Here is a 17,664-nt window from a genome sequence, read left to right as displayed (position 1 = left end):
AGAATACCACGTGTGTCCACTTATTTACATTTTAGTCATTTAGCAGACGCTCTTCTCCAGAGCGACAGTTGGGACATTCATCTTAAGATATCTAGGTGAGACAACCACATAATAATAATAGTAATAGTAAGTACATTTTTCCTCAATAAAGTAGCTATCAGAAAAGTCAGAGCTAGTAAGGGGGGGGGGTGAGTGTTCTTTAATGAAAGACTTAAAAATATATATATATTATATTGAATTTTTTATTTCGGGCCAAAAGACCATAGGTGGCAGAACGGAGTGCTCGGGTTGGGGTGTCGGGTTTGAGCATAGCCTAACGGTAGGGAGGGGCAGTTCTTGCTGCTCCGTTATGGTGTCAAATCCGATCCAGAAGTTGAACGTGCACTAGATGGCGCACGCCAGCAAGATGAAACATCATTGCGCGAGCAAACACTCGAGAGAGAGAGAAGAAAACAGTCGAGCGAGCAGAGGAATGGTCCCGCCTCAGTCAAGAGCGCAAATTACATTTGGGAGCTTGCAAGTGTGGCTTTGACTGAGCAGAAGATCATTGTCACAGATCCAAAATAAAAATGACTTAAACAGTACATATAGAACTGTAAGCAATATGATTCAAACTTGTCCCCCCAAAAATGGAACACATTACATTGTCCACCAGCTATAGTCACAAGCTCTAAATTTCTCAAATTGCTCTCTCTCAAGTCTTAGAACCTTTGGGTTTGAATTTCAGGCAGATGGTGGGTATACAGGCGTTTGCGTGTCTAGAAACCTACGATTAGTCACTTTTACTGGAGTGATGGACGAACTAAAAAAATCCTGCCATTGACCAGTCCAGTGTTGCGATTGGCTATTAAGAGCCTTCTGTGTTTCATGTTTATCTAGCTAGCCGGGTTGAGCAGTAAGCGCAGAACGACTTGTGAAACCCAGCAGCTTGATACTATACCTTGTGTTGAGTCAATGTACTTGCTAAATTTAGCTAGCTTATTTTACTTGTTAGCCAGCAAAACGAAAAGTAGGCAGTCAGCTCTAGAAAACACCATAAAACGAGTCAACTAATTGCAGGCAGGAGCCAATATTTAGGGGATGAAACCCACACGCAGCAAACTGGAGATTTTGAATGATATGAAGACACAAAAGGGAGAATCTGCTACCTGCTACCGTTAATCCAGTACATAATCAGTCCAAAATTAAAAATTAAAAAATATAAACTGACAAATGATAAACGAGCTAAACACAGGTTGTCAGAATCATCTTCATTCACCTAATAAATGTGCATGTACAGGAATTTCACTGTGAAATGGTGCTGCCACAATAAACAGAATATACAGACGATAAACACAATATATAGACAAATAGTATATATAGATGCAGAATTTCCACAGAACCACATATGGTATGTGTATACACTATGAATACTATGAGTGGCAGGTAGCCTAGTGATTAAGAGCGTTGGTTAAGTAACCGAAAAGGCGTTGGGCCAGTAACCAAGCCAAATGTGAAAAATCTGTCAAGCCCTTGAGCAAGGCACTTTACCCTAATTGCCCCTGTAAATTGCTCTGGATAGGAGTGTCTGCCAAATTACAAAAAATGTAAACAAATAAGCTAAATTATGCATATAAGAGATATGCAAAGAGCAATGTGCAGTTTTGGGATGATAGTGCAGTGTGCATAGTCTGTTGAAAAATGCAGAGTGCAAATGTAACCGATTTGAAATGGCTAGCTAGTTAGCGGTGGTGCGCGCTAATAGTGTTTCAATCGGTGACGTCACTCGCTTTGAGACCTTGAAGTAGTGGTTACCCCTGCTCTGCAAGGGCCTTGGCTTTTGTGGAGCGATGTGTAACGATGCTTCGTGAGTGTCAGTTGTTGATATGTGCAGAGGGTCCCTGGTTCGAGCCCAGCGAGGGGACGGACTAAATTTATACTGTTACATTGGTGCCATGACCCGGATCACTGGTTGCTGCGGAAAAGGAGGAGGTCAAAAGGGGGGTGAGTGTAACCGATATGAAATGGCTAGCTAGTTATGATGACCCAGGATGCTCTCGATGGTGCAGCTGTAAAACTTTTTGAGGATCTGGGGACCCATCTTTTCAGTCTCCTGAGGGGGAAAATATTTTGTCATGCCCTCTTCACGACTGTCTTGGTGTGTTTGGACCATGATAGTTTGTTAGTGATGTAGACACCTAGGAACTTGAAACTCTCTACCCGCTCCACTACAGCTCTGTCAATGTTAATGGGGGCCTGTTCGGCCCGCCTTTTCCTGTAGTCCACGATCAGCTCCTTTGTCTTGCTCACATTGAGGGACAGGTTGTTGTCCTGGCACCACACTGCCAGGTCTCTGACCTCCTCCCTATCTCATTGCTGTTGCTGATCAGGCCTACCACTGTTGTGTCATCAACAAACTTAATGATGGTGTTGGAGTCGTGTTTGGCCATGCAGTCGTGGGTGAACAGGGTGTACAGGAGGCGACTAAGCACGCACTCCCTGAGGAGCCCCAGTGTTGAGCCTCAGCGTGACAGATGTGTTGTTGCCTACCCTTACCACATTGGAGCGGCCTGTCAGGTAGTCCAGGATCCAGTTGCAGAGGGAGGTGTTTAGTCCCATGGTCCTTAGCTTAATGATGAGCTTTGTGGGCACTATGGTGTTGAATGCTGAGCTGTAGTCAATGAACAGCATTCTCACATAAGTGTTCCTTTTGTCCAGGTGGGAAAGGACAATGTGGAGTGCGATTGAGATTGTGTCATCTGTGGATCTGTTGGGGTGGTATGCGAATTGCAGTGGGTCTGGTGACATTATCATTATCTCGGCTCATCTTCATCCAGTTCGAAGTGAGTAATAACTGTTCTGATGTCCAGAAGCTCTTTTCGGTCATAGGAGACGGTAGCAGCAACATTAGGTACAAAATAAGTTACGAACAATGCAAAACAAAAACAGACAAAAAAATAGCACAGTTGGTTAGGAGCCTGTAGAACGGCAGCCATCCCCTCCATCGCCATTATCATTATCTCTGCTCAACTCTTCACTTCCTGTCGCATCCTTCGCAAAATCCATCGGAGGGGGTCTTAGGCGACGAACCTTGGGTCGTCTCCTACAATTGGGTTTTAGGAGGAGGCTTGATGGTCAGTCCTTGTATCCATAGCTCTGTCTACGAATTTGAGAGTGGTTACATTTCTCCAGACCTGTCCCCAGTTTTTTATGAAACAGGGGTGAGGAGAACGCTTTATTTTTGTATCAACTGCTGATTGTCACTTTAAGAAACATATCAATTAGCATACAAGTACGTTTAAGCATACATGACTGTTGGGCGTGCGGTGCCATACCTTTAGCTCCCAGGTGCAGCAAAGCTGACACACGAAAGATGAAATTGCGGCAGATGTCTTGACCACCCTCTGGCTGTTCTATATACAGTGGTAGAGCTGGAATGTGTCCCAGGTACTGTTTGTGGCCACATCACCTCCCTCAGAACCAGTGAAGATCTCCAAGTTTTTACAGTCGGGCATCAGCATAATCTATAGAGAGGGCAGAACAATACAGGAGATGCAATTAGATTTAGTATGAGTAAAAGTCCCATATTACAATCATTGTACAATCCATAGACATTGTTGAAAATGTAAACTAAAGTATGGTACCTGAGTTTGAGGAAGGTGGAGCGATACGTACAGTATCAGTCAAAAGTTTGGACACCTACTCATTCCAGGGTTTTTCTTTATTTATACTATTTTCTACATTGTAGAATAATAGTGAAGACATCAACACTATGAATGAACACATATGGAATCATGTAGTAAACAAAAAAAGGTTAAACAAATCAAAATATATTTAGCCACCCTTTGTCTTGATGACAGAGCAAGATGGCGTCGACAGAGTGGGTCACCTCGCTTTTAGTCCTTAGGAAACTATGCAGTATTTTGTTTTTTATGTATTATTTCTTACATTGTTAGCCCAGAATATCTTGAGTGTTATTACATACAGCCGGGAAGAACTATTGGATATCAGAGCGACGTCAACTTACCAGCTCTACGATCAGGAATACAACTTTCCCGAAATGTATCCTTTGCTCAAACCAACCAAGGCATTCAAACTGATTCTAGAGGCTGACCCAAAACATTGTCACCGCAGAAGAGGTAGACGGAGCAGCCTTCTGGTCAGACTTTGGAGGTGCTCACACCACCCACTGCTTACGAGTATATTACCCGCTAATGTCCAGTCTCTAGAAAACAAGATAGACGAAATTAGGGCAAGGGATGCTCTCCAGAAAGACATCCGGGATTGTAACATACTCGGTTTCACACAAACATGGCTCTCTGGAGATATGCTGTCCGGGAAGAAGAAGGGCGGGAGTGTATGTTTCATGATTAACGACTCATGGTCTAATTGTAACAACATACAGGAACTGAAGTCCTTCAGTGTAGTTATTCCCTCCGCAAGGCAATCAAACAAGTGAAATGTCAGTATAGGGACAAAGTGGAGTCACAATTCAACAGCTCAGACTCAAGACGTAGGTGACAGTGTATACAGACAATCACAGACTACAAAAAGAAAATCAGTAACATCACAGACACCGACATCTTGCTTCCAGACAAACTAAACACCTTCTTTGCCCGCTTTGAGGATAACACAGTGCCATCGCGTGTCCGCTACCAAGGACTGTGGGCTCTCCTTCTCCGTGGCCGATGTGAGTAAGACATTTAAACGTGTTAACCCTCGCAAGGCTGCTGGCCCAGACTAGCAGACTAGCTGGCTGGCGTGTTTATGGACATATTCAATCTCTCCCTATCCCAGTCTGCTGTCCCCACCCCAGTCTGCTGTCCTCACATGCTTCAAGATGACCACCATTGTTCCTGTACCCAAGATGGCAAAGGCAACTGAATGACTATCGCCCCCGTAGCACTCACTTCTGTAATCATGAAGTGCCTTTAGAGACTAGTCAAGGATCATATCACCTCCACCTTACCTGTCACCCTAGACCGATTGCAATTTGCATACCGCCCCAAAAGGTCCACAGAAGATGCAATCGCCATCACAGTGCACACTGCCCTATCACATTTGGACAAGAGTAATACATATGTAAGAATGCTGTACATTGACTACAGCTTAGCATTCAGCACCATAGTACCCTCCAAGTTAATCATTAAGCTTGAGGTCCTGGGTCTCAATCCCGCCCTGTGCGATTGGGTCCTGGTCTTCCTGGTGGGCCGCCCCCAGGTGGTGAAGGTAGGAAACAAAATCTCTACGTCGCTGATTCTCAACACTGGGGCCCCACAAGGGTGTGTGCTCAGACCCCTCATGTACTCCCTGTTCACCAATGACTGCGTGGCCATGCACACATCCAACTCGATCATCAAGTTTGCAGACAAAAAAAAACAGTAGTAAGCTTAATCACCAACAACGACGAGACAACCTTTTGGGAGGAGGTGAGGGCACTCGTAGTGTGGTCCACCGAAATGGTCCACTCACAAAGAAAATGTGGTGAAGAAGGCGCAACAGCGCCTCTTCAACCTCAGGAGGCTGAAGAAATTTTACTTGTCCCATAAAATCCTCAAACTTTTAAAGATGCACAATTGAGAGCATCCTGTCGGGCTATATCACAGCCTGGTACAGCAACTGCACCGCCCACAACCGCAGGGCTCTCCAGAGTATAGTGCGGTCTGCACAACGCATCACCGGGGGCAAACTACCTGCCCTCCAGGACACCTACAGCAGTCACAGGAAGGCCAAAAAGATCATCAAGGACAACAACCAACCGAGCCACTGCCTGTTCATCCCCCTACCCTCCAGAAGGCGAGTTCAGTACAGGTGCATCAAAGCTGGGACCGAGAGACTATCTCAAGGCCATCAGACTGTTATTAAACAACCATCACTAACACAGAGAGGATGCTGCCTACATACAGACTTGAAATCATTGGCCACTCTAACAAATGGATCAATGGTCACTTTATTAATGCCACTTTAATAATGATGTTTACATATCTTGCATTACTCATCCCATATGTATATTTTGTATTTTATACAATCTATTGCATCTTGACTATGTCGCTCGGTCTTTGCTCATTCATATATTTATATGTGCATATTCTTATTCCATCCCTTTACTTCGATTTGTGTGTATTAGGTAGTTGTTGTGGAATTGTTAGATTACTTATTGATATTGCTGCACTGTCGGAACTAGAAGCACAAGCTACACTCGCAAAAACATCTGCTAACCATGTGTATGTGACCAATACATTTCTGCACACTCTTGGCATTCTCTCAACCAGCTTCATGAGGTAGTCACCTGGAATGCATTTCAATTAACAGGTGTGCCTTGTTAAGTTCATTTGTGGAATTTCTTTCCTTCTTTATGTGTTTGAGCCAATCAATTGTGTTGTGACAAGGTAGGGGTGGTATACAGAAGATGGTCTTTTACCAAATAGGGCTAACTCCATATTATGGCAAGAATAGCTCAAATAAGCAAATAGATTAATCAAATGCCCCCCCCCCCCCCATTCGTTTTGTACACTGCTGCTACTCGCTGTTTATTATCTATGCATAGTCGCTTCACGCCTACCTACATGTACAAATTACCTCAACTAACCTGTATATAGCCTCGTTATTGATATGTGTTAATTTGTATTACTTTTTACTTTAGTTTATTTGGTAAATATTTTCTTAAATCTTCTTGAACTGCACTTATTGGTTAAGGGCTTATAAGTAAGCATTTCATGGTAAGGTCTACACTTATTGTATTTGGCGCATGTGACAAAGTTTGATTTGATTTGAGAAACGACAGTCATCATGACTTTGACTGACCTTCATGTTTAAATCTGGAATATTTCAAGGTAGGATGTATACGAAGGGTATGGGGCAACAGAAGACGAACAACAGAGGGGCTAATGACTTTGGAGATGGGAAACGGGCCGATAAACTGTCCAGAGCGTTTGCGAGATTCCACCCGGAGGGGCAGATCCCGGGTGGACAGCCATACCTTCTGCCGTAGCCGATACAGGGGATCCAGGGTCTGGTGGAGATCTGCTTGTTATCGATACCTGCAGGTGTTCTTGAGGAGGGCTGACCGGGCTCTCCTCCAAGTACAACGACAACGGCAGACAAACATCTGGGCAGAAGGTATGCCAACCTTTTCTTCCTACTCGGGGAAGAGCGGGGGCTTATATCCTAGGAAACACTCAAAAGGTGATAGGCCCGTGGCAGAGCAGGGAAGGGTGTTGCGGGCGTATTCAACCCATACAAGCTGCTGGCTCCAGGTGGTGGGGTGGGCGGAGACCAGTCAGCACCGAGTAGTCTCTAGGTCCTGGTTGGCTCGCTTCGACTGGCCATTGGACTGGCGGTGGAATCGGGAGGACAGGCTGGCCAACAAACAAATGAGGGTGCAGAACACCTTCCAGAATTGGAACCAGAACTGAGGACCCCGGTCGGATATGGTCATATGTATTGGTATACCATGGATCCAGAAGCTGGGCTGTCTCTTTGGCAGAAGCTAGTTTGGGGAGAGGAATGAAGAGGGCAGCTTTGGAAAACCTATCCACCACGATCACGATGGCGGTGTTGCCATCAGATGGGGCAAGACCATGACAAAGTCCAGGGAGATATGAGACCAGGGGGGTTGAGGGACAGGTCGTGGTTGGAGGAGACCAGCTGGAGCTTGTAGAGGAGTCTTGTTCTGTGCACAAACCGTGCAAGCGGCGACGAATGCAAGAGCCAGGGTCCGACGGGAACCCGGGTGGCAGGCAAGCCTGGAGGAGTGAGCCCACTCCAGGACCGCGGAGCGGACAGCCTCTGGAACGAACATCCGGTTATCAGGGCCCCCCCTGTTATGCAGGTGAATGAGGACCCAAAAGCGACTTGGCGAAAACAGAGTCTTTAATCCAGTTTAAGGAAATAGCAATACTCCTAGACAAATCGGAGCGGTAAATAAAGCATAAAAACCAATTTCACTCGTAATCACGAGAACTGACTGGAGACTCGATAATAAACTGCAGGTTGCCTCGGGAAGGCACTTGACCGTAGCAGACTCAGACACCTGCTCACCACGCAGCATCTGAGGGAAACACGACACGACAGGGCGATACAAAGACACAGCACGGTGAACAATAGACAAGGATCCGACAGGACAGAAACGGAAAACAAGGGGAGAAATAGGGACTCTAATCAGGGGAAAAGATAGGGAACAGGTGTGGGAAGACTAAATGATTGATTAGGGGAATAGGAACAGCTGGGAGCAGGAACGGAACGATAGAGAGAAGAGAGAGAGAGAGGGAGAGAGAAAAAGGGGAACGAACCTAAAAAGACCAGCAGGGGGAAAACGAACAGAAGGAAAAGCAAAATGACAAGACAATATAAGACAAAACATGACAGTACCCCCCCCACTCACCGAGCGCCTCCTGGCGCACTCGAGGAGGAATCCTGGCGGCAACGGAGGAAATCATCAATCAGTGAACGGTCCAGCACGTCCCGAGACGGAACCCAACTCCTCTCCTCAGGACCGTAAACCCTCCCAATCCACTAAGTATTGGTGACCCCGTCCCCGAGAACGCATGTCCATGATTCTACGTACCTTGTAAATAGGTGCGCTCTCGACAAGGACGGGAGGGGGGGGAGGGAAGACGAACGGGGGTGCGAAGAAAGGGCTTGACACAGGAGACATGGAAGACAGGATGGACGCGACGAAGATGTCGCGGAAGAAGCAGTCGCACAGCGACAGGATTGACGACCTGGGAGACACGGAACGGACCAATGAACCGCGGAGTCAACTTACGAGAAGCTGTCGTAAGAGGAAGGTTGCGAGTGGAAAGCCACACTCTCTGGCCGCAACAATACCTTGGACTCTTAATCCTACGTTTATTGGCGGCTCTCACAGTCTGTGCCCTGTAACGGCAAAGTGCAGACCTCACCCTCCTCCAGGTGCGCTCACAACGTTGGACAAACGCTTGAGCGGAGGGAACGCTGGACTCGGCAAGCTGGGATGAGAACAGAGGAGGCTGGTAACCCAGACTACTCTGAAACGGAGATAACCCGGTAGCAGACGAAGGAAGCGAGTTGTGAGCGTATTCTGCCCAGGGGAGCTGTTCTGCCCAAGACGCAGGGTTTCTGAAAGAAAGGCTGCGTAGTATGCGACCAATCGTCTGATTGGCCCTCTCTGCTTGACCGTTAGACTGGGGATGAAACCCGGAAGAGAGACTGAAGGACGCACCAATCAAACGACAGAACTCCCTCCAAAACTGTGACGTGAATTGCGGACCTCTGTCTGAAACGGCGTCTAACGGGAGGCCATGAATTCTGAACACATTCTCGATGATGATTTGTGCCGTCTCCTTAGCGGAAGGAAGTTTAGCGAGAGGAATGAAATGTGCCGCCTTAGAGAACCTATCGACAACCGTAAGAATCACAGTCTTCCCCGCAGACAAAGGCAGACCGGTAATGAAGTCTAGGGCGATATGAGACCATGGTCGAGAAGGAATGGGGAGCGGTCTGAGACGACCGGCAGGAGGAGAGTTACCTGACTTAGTCTGCGCGCAGTCCGAACAAGCAGCCACGAAACGGCGCGTGTCACGCTCCTGAGTCGGCCACCAAAAGCGCTGGCGAATAGAAGCAAGAGTGCCTCGAACACCGGGATGACCAGCTAACTTGGCAGAGTGAGCCCACTGAAGAACAGCCAGACGAGTGGAAACAGGAACGAAAAGAAGGTTACTAGGACAAGCGCGCGGTGACGCAGTGTGCGTGAGTGCTTGCTTAACCACTGCCTGTTCACCCCGCTATCATCCAGAAGGCGAGGTCAGTACAGGTGCATCAAAGCTGGGACCGAGAGACTGAAAAACAGCTTCTATCTCAAGGCCATCAGACTGTTAAACAGCCACCACTAACACTGAGTGGCTGCTGCCAACACACTGTCATTGACACTGACCCAACTCCAGCCATTTTAATAATGGGAATTGATGGGAAATGATGTAAATATATCACTAGCCACTTTAAACAATGCTACCTTATATAATGTTACTTACCCTACATTATTCATCTCATATGCATATGTATATACTGTACTCTACATCATCGACTGCATCCTTATGTAACACATGTATCACTAGCCACTTTAACTATGCCACTTTGTTTACTTTGTCTACACACTCATCTCATATGTATATACTGTACTCGATACCATCTACTGTATGCTGCTCTGTACCATCACTCATTCATATATCCTTATGTACATGTTCCTTATCCCCTTACACTGTGTATAAGACAGTAGTTTTGGAATTGTTAGTTAGATTACTTGTTGGTTATCACTGCATTGTCGGAACTAGAAGCACAAGCATTTCGCTACACTCGCATTAACATCTGCTAACCATGTGTATGTGACAAATAAAATTTGATTTGATTTGATTTGAACCTGTCTTTCAATTCCCCAGACTGTCAACCCGACAACACGCCCATAAGGAAGAATCCCCTCGGGATCAGTAGAAGCCACAGAAGAACTAAAAAGACGGGATAAGGCATCAGGCTTGGTGTTCTTGCTACCCGGACGGTAAGAAATCACAAACTCGAAACGAGCGAAAAATAACGCCCAACGAGCTTGACGAGCATTAAGTCGTTTGGCAGAACGGATGTACTCAAGGTTCTTATGGTCTGTCCAAATGACAAAAGGAACGGTCGCCCCCTCCAACCACTGTCGCCATTCGCCTAGGGCTAAGCGGATGGCGAGCAGTTCGCGGTTACCCACATCATAGTTGCGTTCAGATGGCGACAGGCGATGAGAAAATAAGCGCAAGGATGAACCTTATCGTCAGACTGGAAGCGCTGGGATAGAATGGCTCCCACGCCTACCTCTGAAGCGTCAACCTCGACAATGAATTGTCTAGTGACGTCAGGAGTAACGAGGATAGGAGCGGACGTAAAACGTTCTTTTAGAAGATCAAAAGCTCCCTGGGCGGAACCGGACCACTTAAAACACGTCTTGACAGAAGTAAGAGCTGTGAGAGGGGCAGCAACTTGACCGAAATTACGAATGAAACGCCGATAGAAATTAGCGAAACCTAGAAAGCGCTGCAACTCGACACGTGACCTTGGAACGGGCCACTCACTGACAGCTTGGACCTTAGCGGAATCCATCTGAATGCCTTCAGCGGAAATAACGGAACCGAGAAAAGTAACGGAGGAGACATGAAAAGAGCACTTCTCAGCCTTCACGTAGAGACAATTCTCTAAAAGGCGCTGGAGAACACGTCGAACGTGCTGAACATGAATCTCGAGTGACGGTGAAAAAATCAGGATATCGTCAAGGTAGACAAAAACAAAGATGTTCAGCATGTCTCTCAGAACATCATTAACTAATGCCTGAAAAACAGCTGGCGCATTGGCGAGACCAAACGGCAGAACCCGGTACTCAAAATGCCCTAACGGAGTGTTAAACGCCGTTTTCCACTCGTCCCCCTCTCTGATGCGCACGAGATGGTAAGCGTTACGAAGGTCCAACTTAGTAAAGCACCTGGCTCCCTGCAGAATCTCGAAGGCTGATGACATAAGGGGAAGCGGATAACGATTCTTAACCGTTATGTCATTCAGCCCTCGATAATCCACGCAGGGGCGCAGAGTACCGTCCTTCTTCTTAACAAAAAACCCCGCCCCGGCCGGAGAGGAAGAAGGCACTATGGTACCGGCGTCAAGAGACACAGACAAATAATCCTCGAGAGCCTTACGTTCGGGAGCCGACAGAGAGTATAGTCTACCCCGAGGAGGAGTGGTCCCCGGAAGGAGATCAATACTACAATCATACGACCGGTGAGGAGGAAGGGAGTTGGCTCGGGACCGACTGAAGACCGTGCGCAGATCATGATATTCCTCCGGCACTCCTGTCAAATCGCCAGGTTCCTCCTGAGAAGTGGGGACAGAAGAAATGGGAGGGATGGCAGACATTAAACACTTCACATGACAAGAAACGTTCCAGGATAGGATAGAATTACTAGACCAATTAATAGAAGGATTATGACATACTAGCCAGGGATGACCCAAAACAACAGGTGTAAAAGGTGAACGAAAAATCAAAAAAGAAATAGTCTCACTGTGGTTACCAGATACTGTGAGGGTTAAAGGTAGTGTCTCAAATCTGATACTGGGAAGATGACTACCATCTAAGGCGAACATGGGCGTAGGCTTGTCTAACTGTCTGAAAGGAATGTCATGTTTCCGAGCCCATGCTTCGTCCATGAAACAACCCTCAGCCCCAGAGTCTATCAAGGCACTGCATGTAGCACCCGAACCGGTCCAGCGTAGATGGACCGACATAGTAGTACAGGATCTAGATGGAGAGACCTGAGTAGTAGCGCTCACCAGTAGCCCTCCGCTTACTGATGAGCTCTGGCTTTTACTGGACATGAATTGACAAAATGTCCATCAAATCCGCAATAGAGGCACAGGCGGTTGGTGATCCTCCGTTCCCTCTCCTTAGTCGAGATGCGAATACCTCCCAGATGCATGGGCTCAGTCTCTGAGCCAGAGGAGGGAGATGGTTGCGATGCGGAGCAGGGAAACACCGTTGACGCGAGCTCTCTTCCACGAGCTTGGTGACGAAGATCTACCCGTCGTTCTATGCGGATGGCGAGAGCAATCAAAGAGTCCACACTGGAAGGAACCTCCCGGGAGAGAATCTCATCTTTGACCACTGCGTGGAGTCCCTCCAGAAAACGAGCGAGCAGCGCCGGCTCGTTCCAGTCACTAGAGGCAGCAAGAGTGCGAAACTCTATAGAGTAATCCGTTATGGATCGATCACCTTGGCATAGGGAAGCCAGGGCCCTAGAAGCCTCCCTACCAAAAACTGAACGGTCAAAAACCCGAATCATCTCCTCTTTAAAGTTCTGGTAATTGTTTGAACAATCAGCCCTTGCCTCCCAGATAGCTGTGCCCCACTCTCGAGCCCGGCCAGTAAGGAGTGAAATGACGTAAGCAACCCGAGCTCTCTCTCTAGAGTATGTGTTGGGTTGGAGAGAGAACACAATATCACACTGGGTGAGAAAGGAGCGGCACTCCTTGGGCTGCCCGGAGTAGCAAGGTGGGTTATTAACCCTAGGTTCCGGAGGCTCGGCAGACCAGGAAGTAACAGGTGGCACGAGACAAAGACTCTGGAACTGTCCAGAGAGGTCGGAAACCTGAGCGGCCAGGTTCTCCATGGCATGACGAGCAGCAGACAATTCCTGCTCGTGTCTGCCGAGCATGGCTCCTTGGATCTCGACGGCAGTGTTACGAGCGTCTGTAGTCGCTGGGTCCATTCTTTGGTCGGATCCTTCTGTTATGCAGGTGAATGAGGACCCAAAAGCGACTTGGCGAAAACAGAGTCTTTAATCCAGTTTAAGGAAATAGCAATACTCCTAGACAAATCGGAGCGGTAAATAAAGCATAAAAACCAATTTCACTCGTAATCACGAGAACTGACTGGAGACTCGATAATAAACTGCAGGTTGCCTCGGGAAGGCACTTGACCGTAGCAGACTCAGACACCTGCTCACCACGCAGCATCTGAGGGAAACACGACACGACAGGGCGATACAAAGACACAGCACGGTGAACAATAGACAAGGATCCGACAGGACAGAAACGGAAAACAAGGGGAGAAATAGGGACTCTAATCAGGGGAAAAGATAGGGAACAGGTGTGGGAAGACTAAATGATTGATTAGGGGAATAGGAACAGCTGGGAGCAGGAACGGAACGATAGAGAGAAGAGAGAGAGAGAGGGAGAGAGAAAAAGGGGAACGAACCTAAAAAGACCAGCAGGGGGAAAACGAACAGAAGGAAAAGCAAAATGACAAGACAATATAAGACAAAACATGACACCCCCTGGGGTTCGGCTGGGAATGCTGTGCCTCAGGGACCTGCTTCCCTATTCCCCAGCTGAGTGCCGTCGCCAGGCACGAAATGGGAAGGATGGTCTCGGGTTCCGGGGTAGTAGTCGTGGGGCTGTAGCGGCGTGACAGTGCATCCTGCGAGACATTCTTGGATCCCGGCCGGTATGACAGGGAGAACTTGAACCGTGTGAACAAATGTGCTTGCCAGGAATTGAGGCAATTGGCAGAGCGGATACCCGAGGTTCTTGTGGTTGGTCCACACACTGAATGGATGTCCCCCCCTCCTCCAGCCAGTGCCTCCATTCCTCCAATGCCATCTTCACCACGAGAAGCTCACGATTCTCCACATTGTAGTTCTTCTCCGTGGAGTTGAGGTGATGGGAGAAGAAGGCACAGGGATGTAGCTTGAGGTCCAGGGCAGAATGCTGGGACAGGATAGCCCCCACTCCGACATCCGAAGCGTCGGCCACCACCACAAACTGATGGGATGGGTCAGTGTGAACCAAGATGGGAGCTGTCTGTGGTGAAGCGATGTTTGAGTTCCAGGAACGCCCGGTCAGTAGCTGGGGGCCACGTGAAAGGAACCTTGGGTGAGGTGTTCTGACGGGGGAAGCCAGGGTGCTGTTAACCTGGATAAAGCGGCGATAGAAGTTAGCAAACCCCAGGAAATGTTGTCGCTGCACCCTGGAAGTAGGCTGGGGCCAATCCACCACTGCTCTCACCTTCCCGGGATCCATTTGTACACTCCCTGCAGCGATGATGTAACCCAGAAAAGGGATGGTGGAGCGATGGAACTCGCACTTCTCTGCTTTTACAAACAGCTGGTTCTCCAGGAGGTATTGGAGAACCTGTCAGACGTGGAACGCATGTACTTCGGTGGAGCAGGAGAAGATGAGGATGTCATCTAGGTAGACAAAGACGAACCAGTTCAACATGTCACGGAGAACATCATTAACCAGAGCCTGGAAAACAGCAGGGACGTTGGTAAGGCCAAATGGCATGACCAGATACTCGTAGTGACCGCTGGCCATGTTGAAGGCGGTCTTCCACTCTTCCCCTTCCCATATCCACACCAGGTGGTAAGCGTTCCATAGATCCAGCTTTGAAAACACAGTGGCCCCCTGGAGCGGCTCGAAGGCTGAGGAGATGAGGGGTAGAGCGTAGCGGTTTTTCACTGTTATGTCGTTGAGACCTCGGTAGTTGATGCACGGGTGCAGCTATGGACTCCCCAATGTAGATCGCCATTGCCTTGGTCTCTGGTCCCGACAGAAAGTACAGTCGTCCCCAGGGCGGAGTAGTGCTAGGGAGAAGGTCAATCCCGCAGTCATATGGTCTGTGCAGCGGAAGTGAAGTGGCCCGGGCCTTGTTGAACACCTCCCGGAGGTCCTGGTACTCTGTGGGAATGGTGGCGAGTGCACCTTCTGAGCCCCCAGGAAGACGTCCTGGGGCAGGTTGTGCTGACTTCAGGCAATGGGCGTGGCAGAATGGGCTTCAGCCCATGATGGCACCAGTAGACCAGTTTAATGAGGGGATTTTGTCGCTGTAGCCAGGAGAATCCCAATACCATGGGAATCTGAGGAAACTTAATGAGCAGGTACTGGATATCCTTGCTGTGGTTCCCTGACACCGGCCTATAGAGTGCCCGTCAAACACGCAAACATCCATGGGAATGGAGAGGGGCTGAGTGGGGATGCCCAGCTCGGAAGCCATGGGAGAGTCCAAAAAGCTCTGATCTGCCCCAGAGTCGATGAGAACCCAGAGAGATTTCAACTGGTTTCCCCACAGCAGAATGACATGAAACGGAGTGCAAGTAAGGGAATCAGAAAATTGTCCATATGGCGCACCAGAGTACTCGCTACTACCGGTTAACATGGACACAAAACTCAGTGTTGAGCCTGTATAGCCGTTCCGCTGGAGACAACCCTTCTCTGCCTAGTTGCACAGGCTCGGGAAACTGTGACTCAGCCATCTTCAGCGACTCTGTGAACCTCGGGTATTCTCAGGTTCTCTCAGCAACGGGGCTGTTGGGGACGTCTGGGATGCCTCGGAGGTGAGGTGGAATCCTTGGACGGGCGAGCAAAATCGAATTTCCTCTCCCTCTGTTGTTCCCGTAGGCACACATCGATCCTGATGGTCAAGGCGATGAGGGAATCGAAATCCATCGGTAATTCCTGGGCTGCAAGCTCGTCCTTGACCTCCTCCGAGACTCCATGTAGGAAAATGTCAAACAGCACTTCCTGGTTCCAGGCACTCTCAGCTGCCAATGTGCGGAAATCCACTGCATATTCTGCCACACTGAGGGAGTCCTGCCGAAGCTGGAGTAGCTTCCAGGCAGCCTTTCTTCTGGAGAATGGTCAACTGATCAACTGGTCGATCTCCAAGGCATTCCTATTCGATCACCAAACATTTATGTAAAAAACAAACAACGATGAATAAAGCCTTGCTTTCCTATTTTTTAAATAGTGGTAGGTGCACTTGATTCAGTAGCCCTAGTGCCGGGAAGGCAAAGTGTTCCCATTTTGAACCATTTCATATGTCTGAAGGTAGAACTCCGCCTACCCAGCAGGCACAGAGAGCAAATCAAGTGCACCTACAGGCCCTCTGCTGGCTAATCAGATAGCTCAGATCACAATGTATCCACAGCTTCCTAGAGCCGTAGACTCTAAAAATAAGGCTTGAGCGCACAGCAAAGTCGATAATGTGAGATTTCAAATGATTTAAAACCATGACTAGAGAGAGACTGAACAAATAGAGCAAACACTGCTGTTTTTATGAGTAAGTTCATGTAAATTGTTTTTCAGCACTGTCAACACGTTGTTCAACACTTTTGTAAGCCATAAAATGCACTACAATCAGCACTGCAGCAGCAATGAATGAGTAGCCTATAGAAAAGTGTTTCGATATTGCGATGTTATTATTAGGTGCTTGTCTCTTTTATATTGAGTAATATTTCACTTTATCTGGACATCGGATTAACAACATGAATTGGTGCATGAGGCAGAAATAATGCAGTGCGATGTGAATTTCGCCATCAGCTGGAAGACAGTGTCCCCTTTTTCTATGCGGATGGAGGTAGAGCGAAGAGACTGAGTCGGGTGCAGCCTCGCCCCTGCTCTCTCCCTTCTCTCAAACTGGCCGTCAGATCAGTCCAGTAAAATAATACAAATAGCAAATGATTGTTTATTCAGCTGTGCCTGAAAAGTAATACAACAAATGATCTATTACAAGTGAGATCATATAGGCTACCTACATTTTTTAAATAATCATTTCAAAAATGATCTGAGAAGAACAACACTGGCAGGGAAATTCAAGCATAGCAGATATGCAGTGATAATGTATTGGGCATATAGCCTACTACAAACTTTATTGCTACAGAACCGTTTTTTTAATATGTTAATGATGCATAGGATACATTTAAAAGAAATATCTAAGCAATAGATATTGGTTTGCATTTTGACTCAGAAAGTGATCTCGACTCAGAAAAGGTTGGTGACCACTGTTGTAGAGCATGAACCTGCAGGATCAAGTCACTTCTTTGATGTTTGCAGAGAACGACAGGGTGTTGTCCAGGGTCACACCAAGTTTCTTTGCACTCTGGGAGGGGAACATAGTGGAGTTGTCAACTGTGATGGAGAGGTCTTGGTGTGGGCAGGCCTTCCCCGGGAGGAAGAGCAGCTCCGTCTTGTCAAGGTTGAGCTTGAGGTGGTGGGCCCACATCTAAGCTGAGATATCTGCCAGGCAAGCAGAGAAGCGTGTCGCCACCTGGGTGTCAGAAGGGGGAAGGAGAAAAGTAGAGTGTCATTGCATAGCATTGATAGGAGAGACAATGTGAGGATATGACG

The sequence above is a fragment of the Oncorhynchus gorbuscha genome, linkage group LG18, assembly GCF_021184085.1.
Source record: "Oncorhynchus gorbuscha isolate QuinsamMale2020 ecotype Even-year linkage group LG18, OgorEven_v1.0, whole genome shotgun sequence".
In the NCBI taxonomy this organism is placed as follows: Eukaryota; Metazoa; Chordata; class Actinopteri; order Salmoniformes; family Salmonidae; genus Oncorhynchus; species Oncorhynchus gorbuscha.
Note: the sequence above shows the minus strand (reverse complement) of the source record.